This window comes from Lithobates pipiens, unplaced genomic scaffold, assembly GCF_037356315.1.
Source record: "Lithobates pipiens isolate NorthernLeopardFrog02 unplaced genomic scaffold, aLitPip1_a1.2 Scaffold_18, whole genome shotgun sequence".
Lineage (NCBI taxonomy): Eukaryota > Metazoa > Chordata > Amphibia > Anura > Ranidae > Lithobates > Lithobates pipiens.
This window is the reverse complement of record NW_027507758.1, coordinates 497,917,398-497,929,944: the sequence shown is the minus strand read 5'-3', so window position 1 is coordinate 497,929,944 and position 12,547 is coordinate 497,917,398. Positions and strand designations below refer to the sequence as shown.

The 12,547-nt window shown below is 44.4% G+C and overlaps 1 long non-coding RNA gene across 3 annotated transcripts in view; it reads left to right on the top strand.

The window, feature by feature from the left end:
• LOC143988789 (uncharacterized) overlaps nt 1-12,547 on the top strand; it is a 110,965-nt gene that overhangs the window by 92,261 nt on the left and 6,157 nt on the right. For 2 of the 3 annotated variants that reach the window (XR_013276912.1, XR_013276913.1), the window contains exon 3: nt 12,120-12,183. The exons of the other annotated variant lie outside the window; for it this stretch is intronic. This is a non-coding gene — a long non-coding RNA (uncharacterized LOC143988789). The remainder of the gene's footprint in view (nt 1-12,119; nt 12,184-12,547) is intronic. 3 annotated transcript variants of the gene reach the window in all.

The window sequence follows — 12,547 nt, the reverse complement described above, 5'->3', positions numbered from 1 at the left end:
TTTTAAATTGTTTATATATATATATATATATATATATATATATATATATTTGAAATTAAATTTATATTATTTTTTGACAATAACATGGTGTGGACTGATTTGTACCAGTCATAGGCAGTGTCACACCCCTCCAGCCTGTGTCTTAGAATAAGGGGGAGATGGAGCCTCCATTAATCTACATGTAATATCCTTCCCCTGTTGTGCTTAGCTAGTTAGTGGGCAAGGACGAGGAGGGAGGGAGTGGGTTGTCATTTACCACTGTGTATACACCCACATGTGTGGCTCTATAGTCACATGGGCTGCTCAGATGTAATAGGGAGGAAATACTCAGGATAGAAACTCACTGAAAACTGATCATGTTGCTATTACTGCTCTGCAAAACCCCTAGTTGCATTGGAGATTTGGACAGAAGGGGGAGACAGAGAACAGTAGGATCAACCAGTTTTTTTTGCAGAATACATAACACAAATCTCATAGTGACTGGGTGAGTATGAACAGCATGTAATACACCATTTATTGAGAGTTGTTTTATGATGTGGGTTTAGTGACACTTTAAATAGTCCTTTTTTTTTAACTGGCTTGCTCTGGGTGTATACAGCAATCTTCTTTCACCAAAGAGGTGAATGTAGGTTCATCTATGTAGATTTGTCTCTGTCCCCTAGAAGCTGCTAATGTCAAAGTAAGGAGTATGTGATGGGTGTCTAGCTCCGTGAGTTAGAACCTCATGGCAGTGGCGTACCAAGTGGGGGCCAGGGGGGCACCCTGGGGGCCACACACTGGGGGGACTGTCAGGCAGGCACCCCCCCTCTGTGACTGAAGTGATGACAGTGGGTTTAGACAGCGATGCAGTGACAGGCAGGGCCGGACTTACCATTGGGCTTGACTGGGCTTAAGCCCATGGGCCCCGCCCAATAAGGGGCCCCGCGGGCCCCGCAGAGATTCATAGCCGAGTGTACTCGGCTCGGCTCTGCTCACAGTCATGCCCAGTCCCGCCCTATGATGGACATAAGGGACTGGGCGTGACTGTGAGCCGAGCCGAGTACACTCAGCTACTCTCGGCTCCGCTCGGGACTGCGAGAGGACCCGAGAGCCGCCGAGATACACAGGACTTTGTATCTCGGCGGCGCCATTTTTAAACTTCAAGACTGCAATGCCAAGGCTGCAAATGACAAGGATACACTGACAAGGCTGCAATGACACGGGACAAGGCTGCAAATGGATGGGCAAGGCTGCAGATAGACACTGCTAAGGCTGCATTGATGGGCATTTAAATGTAAGTTTTTTCCTTAAACTTCTCTCCTAAAAGTTTTTTTACTTAAAATTCCCTCCTAAACTTGGGGTGCATGTTATATGCCGATAAATGCGGTAATGTATAGAAGGTAGAGCCCAAAAGTGACTCAAGCCCAGGGGCCCCCACCACCCTAAGTCCTGCCCTGGTGACAGGACAGGTTAGAGCACGGAGAGGAGAGCTGCAGTGGTGTTGCAAGGGGGGCGGAAGCTGGGGGGTGCGGCCCGCACCGGTGTGACACCCGCCAGAGGGATGACACCCGTCGGCCCCCCTTCTCTCATGGCCGGGGGCTGTCTGAGTGGCTCTGAGCAGTCCCGGCTGTCTCACACAGCTGAGCAGAGTGAAGCCGCCTCCTCCTCCTCTCTGTTTATGTCTACACAGGAGGAGGGGACCTGTTGTGCATGTTCTGTGATGATCTGAGGTAAATTATGGGTCTGACTGTACTGAATGGGGGGGTCTGTACTGAAGGGGGGTCTGTACTGAAGGGGGGTCTGCACTAAGGGGGGTCTGTACTGAAGGAGGGGGCTCTGTACTGAAGGGGGCTCTGCACTGAAGGGGGGGTTCTGCACTGAAGGGGGGTCTTCACTGAATAGGGGGTCTGTACTGAATGGGGAGGACTGCACTGAAGGGGGGCTGTGCTGAATGGGGGGGTCTGTACTGAAGAGGGGGGTCTGTTCTGAAAGTGGGTCTGTACTGAAAGGGGGGTCTATTCTTTGGTAGGGGGGTCTGCACTGATGAGAGGGGTTTGTACTTAAGGAGGGGGGTCTGTACTGATGAGAGGGGTCTGTACTTAGGGAGGGGGTCTATACTAATGAGAGGGGTCTGTACTTAGGAAAGGGAGTCTGAACTGATGTGAGGGGTCTGTACTGAGGGAGGGGGGTCTGTACTGATGGAGGGGTGTCTGTATAGAGGAGACACTATAGTTGGTGGAGAGAGGTGACACCAACCCTAGTGATGCCACTGAGCGGAGCAGGGTAAGCAAAACACTTTCTCTCCTCCTGTACCACAGGGGAGAGATAGACAGTGAGCAGTAGAGATCTGCTGGAGTTAACTTTTTAAGTAAACCAGCAGGTGATTGGTTGCTAGGTGGTCCTAGCAACCAATTAATAGCTTGTTAATATGAAAAATTAACTCCAGCAGTTCCCGCTCTCTGTTCAGCACTGCTCACTGTCTTTCCATCTGCATAATTAAGGTAAGAAGCTGGGGGGGGGGGGGGGGTCTGTGTACCATGCAGGGTGTCCAGAACTGTTAGGGGGGCTGTGTAACATGCATGGAGTCCAGAGCTGTTGGCGGGGTCTGTGTAACATGCAGGGGTCCAGAACTGTTAGAGGGGTGTCTGTGTAACATGCAGGGGTCCAGAGCTGTGGGGGGCTGTGTAATGTAAAGGGGTCCAGAGGTGCAGTTGTGGAGAGGGGATATACAGTAGTGACAAAGATATTGAGGAATGCAGGGGGCACAGTGGGGTGTTTTTACATTTTAACGTGAGGGGGATGCCAGATATAGGATCTGCCCCGGGTGCCAAATGCTCTAGGCACACCCCTGCCTCATCTACATAAAGGTTAATAGATAATCTCCACCTCCCAATGTTTTTGTTATCAGAAAATGGGCAGCACTTAAATGGGCATATTTCTGTCCAAATATGCATGTCATAAGAAGTAGATATGTTTCAGCCAAGAGATAAATGTGCAACAAGTCATACATGGTGACCAGGGCAGAGAATTTATATCACAACCTTACAAATATCCAACAGACAATGTATTGGTGATCTTTTTATCAACACTAACTAAACTCTGCTGTGTTTTTTGTAAAATCAAGGCCATATCACCACCATTGCCCTTCAATGAAGGACTGGGGATACTAACCCCTGCCACTTACTTTTCCAAGGCCTCTGTAATCCACTTAGTTATCCCTGGATGCTTGATGTTTCCTTTCCTTTTCCAAGTTGGGCTGCTTGCCTACTGATTACATAATCAGAGTCACCAGGTTTCCATATTTGAGGTACCTCTATGAGTACATGTAGAATGTTGTTGCAACAAAAGGATATAACCTTAAAGATTAAATATCACTTCAATCTATATTTATGTGTTCTGTCTCCCAAGGGACAAAGTGCATGTAGTACTTTATCCCATTTCCTATGAGCTGCCTAATGCCACGTACACACGACCAGACTTTCTGGCACACTGGGTTCGACGGTCTTCTCAACGGACTTTCGGCGGACTTCCAACGGACTTTCCGAATGACTGGACTTGGCCACACACAATCACACCAAAGTCCGACGGATTTGACCGTGATGACGTACGACCAAACTAGAATAAGGAAGTTCATAGCCAGTAGCCAATAGCTGCCCTAGCGTCGGTTTTTGTCCGTCGGACTAGCATACAGACAAACTGATTTTTTGACCGGACTCAAGTCTGTCGGAAAAATTTGAAACATGTTCTAAATCTAAAGTTTGTCTGATTTTCCAACAGCAAAGGTCCGATGAAGCCCACACACGATCTAATTGTCCGCTGGATTCATTCTGTCGGACCTTTGCTGTCGAAAAGTCCGGCCTTGTGTGTACACGGCATAAGGCTAGCTATGAGATCAGACAGGAGATCCCTATTCCCTGCTCAGACATCCGACAATACAGCTAACAAGCAGATGTCTGCTTTGAGAGATGCCACTTTTCTCTGTATCTCAGATCTTGGTCAAGACAAGTATCTCAGGAGCAAAGCAGGAGGAAGGGTGCTTGTCAGTTAAATGTTCCAGACAAGTGGGCCAGTGCTTGGAGATGGAGAAAAGTGCCATTTATCAAAGAAGCTGTCTATTTGCTAGCTATGTTGTTGGCAAGGCAGTCATCAGAAATTGTGGGGCCCCTTACACAGCTTTAGGCCTGGGCCCCCCCAAGCCTGACCACCAACATTCCCCAGGGTCCCGCCCACTGGCTGTCCCACCGAATCTGCCCACTAGCCATCCCACCGAGTCCTTCAGTGTATCAGCCCCTCTCACACCTCTACGCTCTCAGCCCCCCTTACACCTCTACGCTGTGAGCCCCCTCACACCTGTACGTTCTCAGCCCCTTCACACCTGTACGCTCTCAGCTCCCTCACACCTGTATGCTCTCAGCCCCCTCACACCTGTATGCTCTCAGCCCCCTCACACCTGTACGCTCTCAGCCCCCTCACACCTGTACGCACTCAGCCCCCTCACACCTGTACGCTCTCAGCCCCCTCACACCTGTACGCTGTCAGCTCCCTCACACCTGTACGCTCTCAGCCCCCTCACACCTGTACGCTGTCAGCTCCCTCACACCTGTACGCTCTCAGCCCCCTCACACATGTACGCTCTCATCCCCCCTCACACCTGTATGCTCTCAGCCCCCTCACACCTGTACGCTTTCAGCCCCCCTCACACCTGTACACTCTCAGCCCCCCTCACACCTGTTCGCTTCCAGCCCCTCTCACACCTGTACACTCCTAGCACCACTCGTGTGTATCTGACAAGCACGTACATACACACAGAGACATGTACACACACATACAGACATGTACACACAGGCATGTACACACACACACACACACACACACAGACATGTACACACATGGGCATGTACACAGTCACACACACAACCACACTTACTTGTAAGGTGGCGCAAGTTCCAGCTCTTGTTTCCATATGTAGAGGGGTGCACATGCAGGAAATTGCCAGAGGTGGCAGCAAAGAGCCCAATGTCAGCTCATGACAGAGTGACAACCTTCCGACTCTAAAACACATACAGGAGCATCCACAGAGCTCCTCTGCACCCAACCCTGCCTTCTCATATCCCTTGTAGTCGCCCGGGCCCATCCAGATGCTGGGGCCCCTTACATGTGTATGGGCTGTACCCCCCTGATGGAGGCCCTGATTGTTGGATGTAGGATGGCTATGGAGGGAAGACCTTACAGCTAGCCTTAGCACATAGGGAAATTGGACAAATTACTACATGTATTATTAAAAATAGACGTAAAACTTCCTTTTTAAAGTGCATCTAAAATCAAAACATTTTTGGTTAATTCTACAGTAGAAACACTCTCATCCTGTTTACTGTTATTTGTGTCAGTCACCTAAGTCACTATTGTCACCAGGACTGAAAGTGAGAGAATAAAAAAAAATTGTAATTTGTTACTGGAACCAACAGAACAAACAGTTGTCACTGGAACCATTGGGACTGCATGTTCATTATATGCTGACGACACCCTACTGTATTTGGGGAATACACAGGGTTCGTTGGCTGCAGTTATGAACCTAATTAAAATCTTCAGTACTTTATTCGGCTTTTCAATTAACTGGAACAAGTCAGTACTAATGCCACTAGACACACTGACAGTACCCCTGACTGACTGTGTGTCAGTGATACAGATAGTGCCCCTCTACTAACTAAGTTTAGAGATAAATGTAATGTCCGGTGTAAATTACCATTATCAGTAGTAGGGAGGGCGAACCACATAAAAATGGTGTGGGCACCATAACACTTGTATGTCTGTCATAACTCCCCGGTGTGGATCCCTCGGCGCTGGTTTAACAAGATAGACTCCCAGTTTAGGGAATTATTATGGTGCAAAAAAACTTCTAGCATTAGCCTATCCACTCTACAATACAATAAAGAGGAAGGAGGGCTGGTGATCCCACATGCTAGGGTCTACTTCCTAGCCTCCCAGTTACAGCAACTGGGAGGATGGGGAATTCTAGGCACATCAACAGATGATTCCACCGCATCGTCCGCCTTAGAGGTGGGATATACATATCTAGGCAAAGGAACCCCATCCTTAACTTTACTAAAAACACTATGGTCATATATTAAGCGGCTATTAGGCTTTAGAGGTTTCCTAGCACCTACCCCCATCTGGAGAAATGCAAACTATAGTGAACTACTGAAACGGAGAGGGTTCAGAAATTGGAAGGCGGTATGGATCTAATTCCTGACACAACTGTACAATGGTCTTGTTCTCAAGTCCTTTATGGAAATTCAGGCAGAGGTTGGAATCCCATGCACTGACTTTTTAAAATATCTCCAACTGAAACCTGCACTACAAATGCAACCTAAACTTACGCCACTTCAGCTGACTGACCATGCCATTGTACAGATTATTCTAATGGAGGATGAAAAAAAGGGACATGATCTCTAGAGGATATTGCATTATACTCAATGCACTTCAGAACCCTGCCAGTTTACCCTGCAAACATAAATGGGGGGAAGATATAGGTCCAATTGATGGGGAAACGTGGAAGCTTTGCCTTGCCTCTGCTCCCATGGTGTCAGTATCAGCCTCACAAAAAATTGTCACACCTTTATTTACTACATAGGGCCTACAGAACACCTATCAGACTTCTCAGTTGGGGTCTTCGTGATACGCCCCTATGCCTAAAATGTATGCGAGATCATGGGGACCTTCTACATATGTTTTGGAAATGTCCGAAGCTCTTTCGGTATTGGACTGGTATCCTAGAGGTAATTTCTCAGGTATTTACATTTATATTCCTAAAACTCCCACAGTATGCCTGTTGGGCACCCTGGATGGGGAGATGTTGACCCCTGCTGTCCACACAGCGATAATTCGGCTGCTTTATGTAGCACGTAAGCTAATAGCACAACCCTGGATCACTCCCAGGGTCCCCACCAGGCAACGATGGATTGACCAGGTAAACAAAAATGTTAATAAGAGAGAAACTGACATATCAGCACAAAAATGCACCCCCGAACATTTTACACCATGAGGCAGGAATGGTTAGAGGTTCCAGGCCTAGCTCCCCACCAGTTAGTCAAATACAGACTATTGCAAGGTTAATGGTCAAACCAAAGCGGATATCTCTGAGATGAAAATTATTTTTGATTCACACAGCCACTAGAAATATGAGACTCTTCCTTATGAATAAATGTTCTTAGACAGACCAATGTATCCTATATGCCGAATGTCGACTTCTATTGTTATGTTATTGCATTATACACTTGTATGTGGCATTGTGTTAATTCAAATAAAACCTTTTTCTGATAAAAAAAAAAAAAAGACTTGAACTATCCGGCCTGTAGGGCGCCCCCCTTCCCCAAAGCACCCTCCCCCCATGTTGAGGGTATGCAGCCTAGTACAGCTCTGGGGATGGGGGGGGCGCTCGCTCATCCCCACCCCCCTTCCTGACGGGACAGGCTGCATGCTCGGATAAGGGTCTGGTATGGATATTGAAAAAAGGAAAAATAAGGACCATGATGACCACTCCACCGTCTACATCCCTAGAATACGCAAAAGGAAAGGATAAATCGCCCTGGGACTTTAAAATAAGGTGGGAGAGAGTAGGCAATGTTCACACGGAAATGTAAAAAACTTTAATTTATTATTTACATAATGCTGTGTAACCAATTGGGAACAACAATAAATGTGGGTTACCCAGCATAGTGGCCAAGTTAATAGCAGTGGTAAAAACAAATATCAATTTACTACATTCCAAATACATCCATGAGATAATAAAATTCATCATAAATAAATAGATCAATTGATATATGTACACATAATATGAGGTAGAAGGTTATACATACACATCTGGAACAGTATATGAACCACAATGCACATAACATAAATGCCCAACAAAATAAACATAGGAAAGCATTAATGATGTCCAGATGGTAAATACCCAGCAGTGTGAGTGTATCAAGAGCATCGGTGTTACCCTACGCGTTTCGCGAGTCTTATGCTTGCTCTTCAGGGGCAGATGCATATTTCTCTTTTCTGGAACAAAAGTGAAATATAGTAAAATGAGTGGGTATATGTTAGTGAGAGCAAAGGGGAAAATAAAAAATCTAGTAATTGGCAAGGGAGGACCACAAATCAGAGACCTCATACTCACCAAGCCCCAGGCTGGGTCACTGACCATTGTTTTGGTGGTATGGATATTGGGGTGACTCCCACGTCATTTTTTCGGCGTAGGGGGTTCCCCTTAAAATCCATACTAGACCTAAGGGCCTGGTATGCCCTTGGAGGGGCATTCCCCTTGCGCACTCTGCGATAGGAAAATGTGCTTTTCCTATTGCAGCCAGCGTGAGATGTACAGTACCCTGTTGCCGAGAACCAGCTCGATAGGGTCACGCTGGAAACATTCTCGCGGGCAGGTGCTGTAGCTGCCCGCGCGTCGTATTTGGTCTGTCGGACCAGCATACAGACGAACGGGCTTCCCGCTAGGAATTGGGTCCGGCGGAGTTCCGGCGGGAAAATTTAAAACGCTTTAAATTAAATGTTCTATTTCTAAAGTCTGTCTGATTTTTGGCAAGCAAAGGTCTGATGGAGCCCACACATGATCGAATTGTCTGACGGATTTGTTCCGTCTGACTTTTTCTGTCAAAAAGTCCGGTTGTGTGTACGCGGCATAATAGCATAAATCAATCGATTATATCCTTCTATAAGAATATTGGCAAGGTATTCCTAAGCTGCTTAGCCTTTCTGGGTTTCTGTCACCAATCTTAGTTTTGAGAAATTTTAATTGTACTTATAATGGCTTTCCATTGTGGGGTGACACACTAGCGTCTACTGTAATGGGTGATATGCAAGTATACAATCAGTACCTATGCAAATACAAGAAAACAACTGTCCACTGTAGTGACCACTATGCGTGAAAGGCTTAAGAACAAAATATTTAGTATAGGCCACTCTTTCATTAATGGAGACTCGCTTTTTCAGCACATTTGCATGGACAGTTACCAGCCCAAGCTGCCTATTGCAGGTGGAAAGAAAGGGAGGAAGAGGCAAAAAGCCATTCTAAAATTATCTGCTGCATCCATCCAGCAGAAAGATTTGTCACTGCAGCTGTTCTTGGCTGATATCCAGGCCGAAACAACTGTGGATTGAAGAGCTTGTCATATCACATGCATAGTGACTGCACTTGTATCTATGTGTTAAGAACACATGTTCATACTAGCATAAACCAAACACTTAAATGTGTGATCTGCTCTTTACAAATGCCGATTAGCTTGTAAAAGTATGCCTAGTGATGTGATTTTTATCCTAAAAGGTCATCTAGCTAGGGAATCTTAAACATAAAAGGGGAAATGGGGATTATACTATATTTTTTTTTTAGCTAGGTGCTTAGCACTCTAAGGCCTTGTACACACGGTTGGAGATTCCGTTGGAATGTTTCCTATCGGACCGTTTTGTCGGATATTCCGACTGTGTGTGGTCTGCATCGGACTGTTTCCGTCGGAATATCCGACGGACCAATTTTTCCAACTTGCCGGTAAAATTTTCCAACAAAATGCTCCGATCGGACATATTCCGATCATGTGTAGCCTACTCCAACGGACAAGGTGCCACGCATGCTCAGATCAAATTCCTAGACCAACGCTATTGGCTACTAGCCTGAACGTACTCTCGTCCTAACTAAATAACGTAATCACGTTATGTACAATCGGATTTTCCAACAACTTAGTCCGACCGTGTGTATGCAACATCACTTCCGGACCTCTTCCCGAATTAATCTGTCGGAATTACTCTGATGGATTTGGTTGTCGGAATCTCTGACCGTGTGTACAAGGGCTAAGACTCTATTGGAAAGGAGTTTGTATGAAGTTGTAAGTTAGGTGGTCTAGTTTTTTTCCCCACAAACATACAGCTGGTATCTGATGTAGCTGGCCCTAATTTGAATGTCCTGCATGGAACAACCTAAAAATCTACTTTTTTAATCTATATCTTGCCAACAAAAAAATAATAACAAGAGAGCTGTGCAGAGTTGACGTTGACTCAAAGAAACCAGACAAACAGAATGCAGTGTTTACAAATTATTTAATGATAGCTAACAACCAAATGTTTAAATATGAAACTGTAGCTGTAGGGGCATATGAATTACACATTGGGAGGAATCTGAATTCACACACAAGCATGATAGGCATATGTCTATAGATAATGCTAGTAAAGGAAAGGAACTACCTGGTACTTCCGAGTATGGAGGAGCATGTGACTAACTCCATGTGACAGTGCTGCACCAATCAAAGCAAAGCCCAGGTTCAGTTTAAAGTGGTTGTAAACTCTCACCCACAACTTTGTCCCATGTGAATCAGCTTAAAAAACCCTAATGAACACTGCTTGTAGATATCTTCTTCCTTGCATAGTATTGTTGTAATCCTTTTTGTTCTTTATAATGATGTCACTGAGCAGGCCCATCTCTCCCCTGATTTACGGCACACTCTGTGTGCTTGTCTGTCTATTATCAGGGCTTCCTACTGCACAACACTGAAATCCCACAAGACTGCATAATCCCTCAGAGCTTCCTCCTACACCCCACGTGACCATGTGACATCACATGGAGTAGGATAAAATGCATGGACAGCATTACTACAGTCTTATCAGCTGAAGCTGATAAGGCAAACACTACATAATCAAATACTAGTAAATACTATGAAATAAAACAAGTCAACTATGAGCAGGGAAGCAGGATTGCCATAGAAATGTTGGATTGAGAAGAAGGCTTGGTTAACAGTACAGGAAGTGCTCAATGTAAGGACGGAAATACACTGTACTGTGGAAAACAATACTTAAGATGGCGCTGTCTTACCCCTGGAAACAAGTTTTTTACATTTTCTTTAAACAGTAAGTAATATGCGATTTGAGCTGGATTACAGTGGCTATAGTTTGATAATTACTTATTATAATGGACTAAATGAAAAGAAGCATCAGAGTGGGAGAGTTTACTTCCTCTTTAACACCAGGGATTAACTTACCACCATCACCCCTTGATACCCCCTTAAATAATTGCTGCATTAACGTAAAAAAAAAATTGTAAAAGTAAAAGAGCCATTTACTTAACTAAAATTTACGTTTTCTGTCTTCTTTGCTGTAGAAAGGGAGGGTTCTTCTTTGCCTAAGTGACTTGAACACTTCCTATTGGCTGTCCTGCGGTGGGGCCCTCCTGCTTACTGTGGAGGCATTATAAAAAGGCACCCGGTTGGCACAAACTACAGCCTTATTTCCACAGTTGTAATTCCCATAATCAATGCTGACCAGGGACACATTAAGTAAAAGAGCACCAAAAGGTAATTTTTTACACTGCTTAATAGGTGAGAGGGTTATAGACATTACATGTAGGAGTCATTGCTCTATGGGCTATTAAAGGCTCATTCACACAACGTTTTTTGTTATAATGCATGTATATTGCATGTTTGCTGGGATATAATAATGTACATTCCGTTGTGTTCTAAAGCATATTTTTCAAATTGTTGCCATTGCTTTTTTTATTACTAATAAAGGGCCATTTTCTGTGAGATCACTTTGAAATCTTCTGCTACATTCTTAGAGTGCTGTTAGAGATTTCCCTTGCTGATTCATTGTGAAATTGGCTGATAACTGGGGATTTGGCTATTTTTTCTGAGACTGAGAAGATGCCAGCGTTGTCCATTATGGGCACTTCATCTGCCTACTGAACTAGAGAGTAAAGGGCAATTTTGGAATTTCTAGAACAACCTGCATGACCCAGACAAGTTTTTCAACAATACCTGGATGGCCATCAAAAGGTAATGGTAAATACATTATAGTTCTTTATTCAATTCTCAAATAACTTGCTGTGGGCTTTGGCCTGTGGCACTTTTTTGGGTTTTTTCCTGTTGGTAGTGATTTTGTTTCTTATTGTTGGTTTGTTTTAATTTGCCATCAAAATGCACAAAAAATAATTACAATACATATACGTGAAAGGCCTTTTAAAAAATATTGGTTGATTTTGCAAATGTACAGTGTGTGTGTGTGTGTGTGTGTGTGTGTGTGTGTGTGTGTGTGTGTGTGTATGTGCATATTAATGTGTTCCTTATAGCTATAAACAGTAATTCGGGTTTTTTTTTGTACAGCTTTGACAAGATTCTGAAGATGCTAAGGCCAACCCCAGAGCTTCAGCACACAGCATAGAGGAAGGTGATGTTACTCCCTATGGAGTTATTTACTAAAAAAAATATGCTGTGTGAATGACTCAAATAATCCCTGTATCTGATAGACCTGCTCTGTAGCCCAACGGTCAATAAAAGGAGCACATAAGACATTTAACTATTCAAATGTGTACAGTGCCTCTCAATAATAATAAAAACAAACATTTACTTCCCAAAACCTTTTTTCTATCAACTCAGAATTTGTGCTAAAACACTTAAGAATTAATATTTATAAACTATATGCAAAAAACTAATTAATAAATACTGTGCAAAAAGTTCACTGTGTTAGTCCTTAAAATACTTAGTTCATGAATTCAAATCAATTCATTGAGAACACCAATAGTGCACACTCT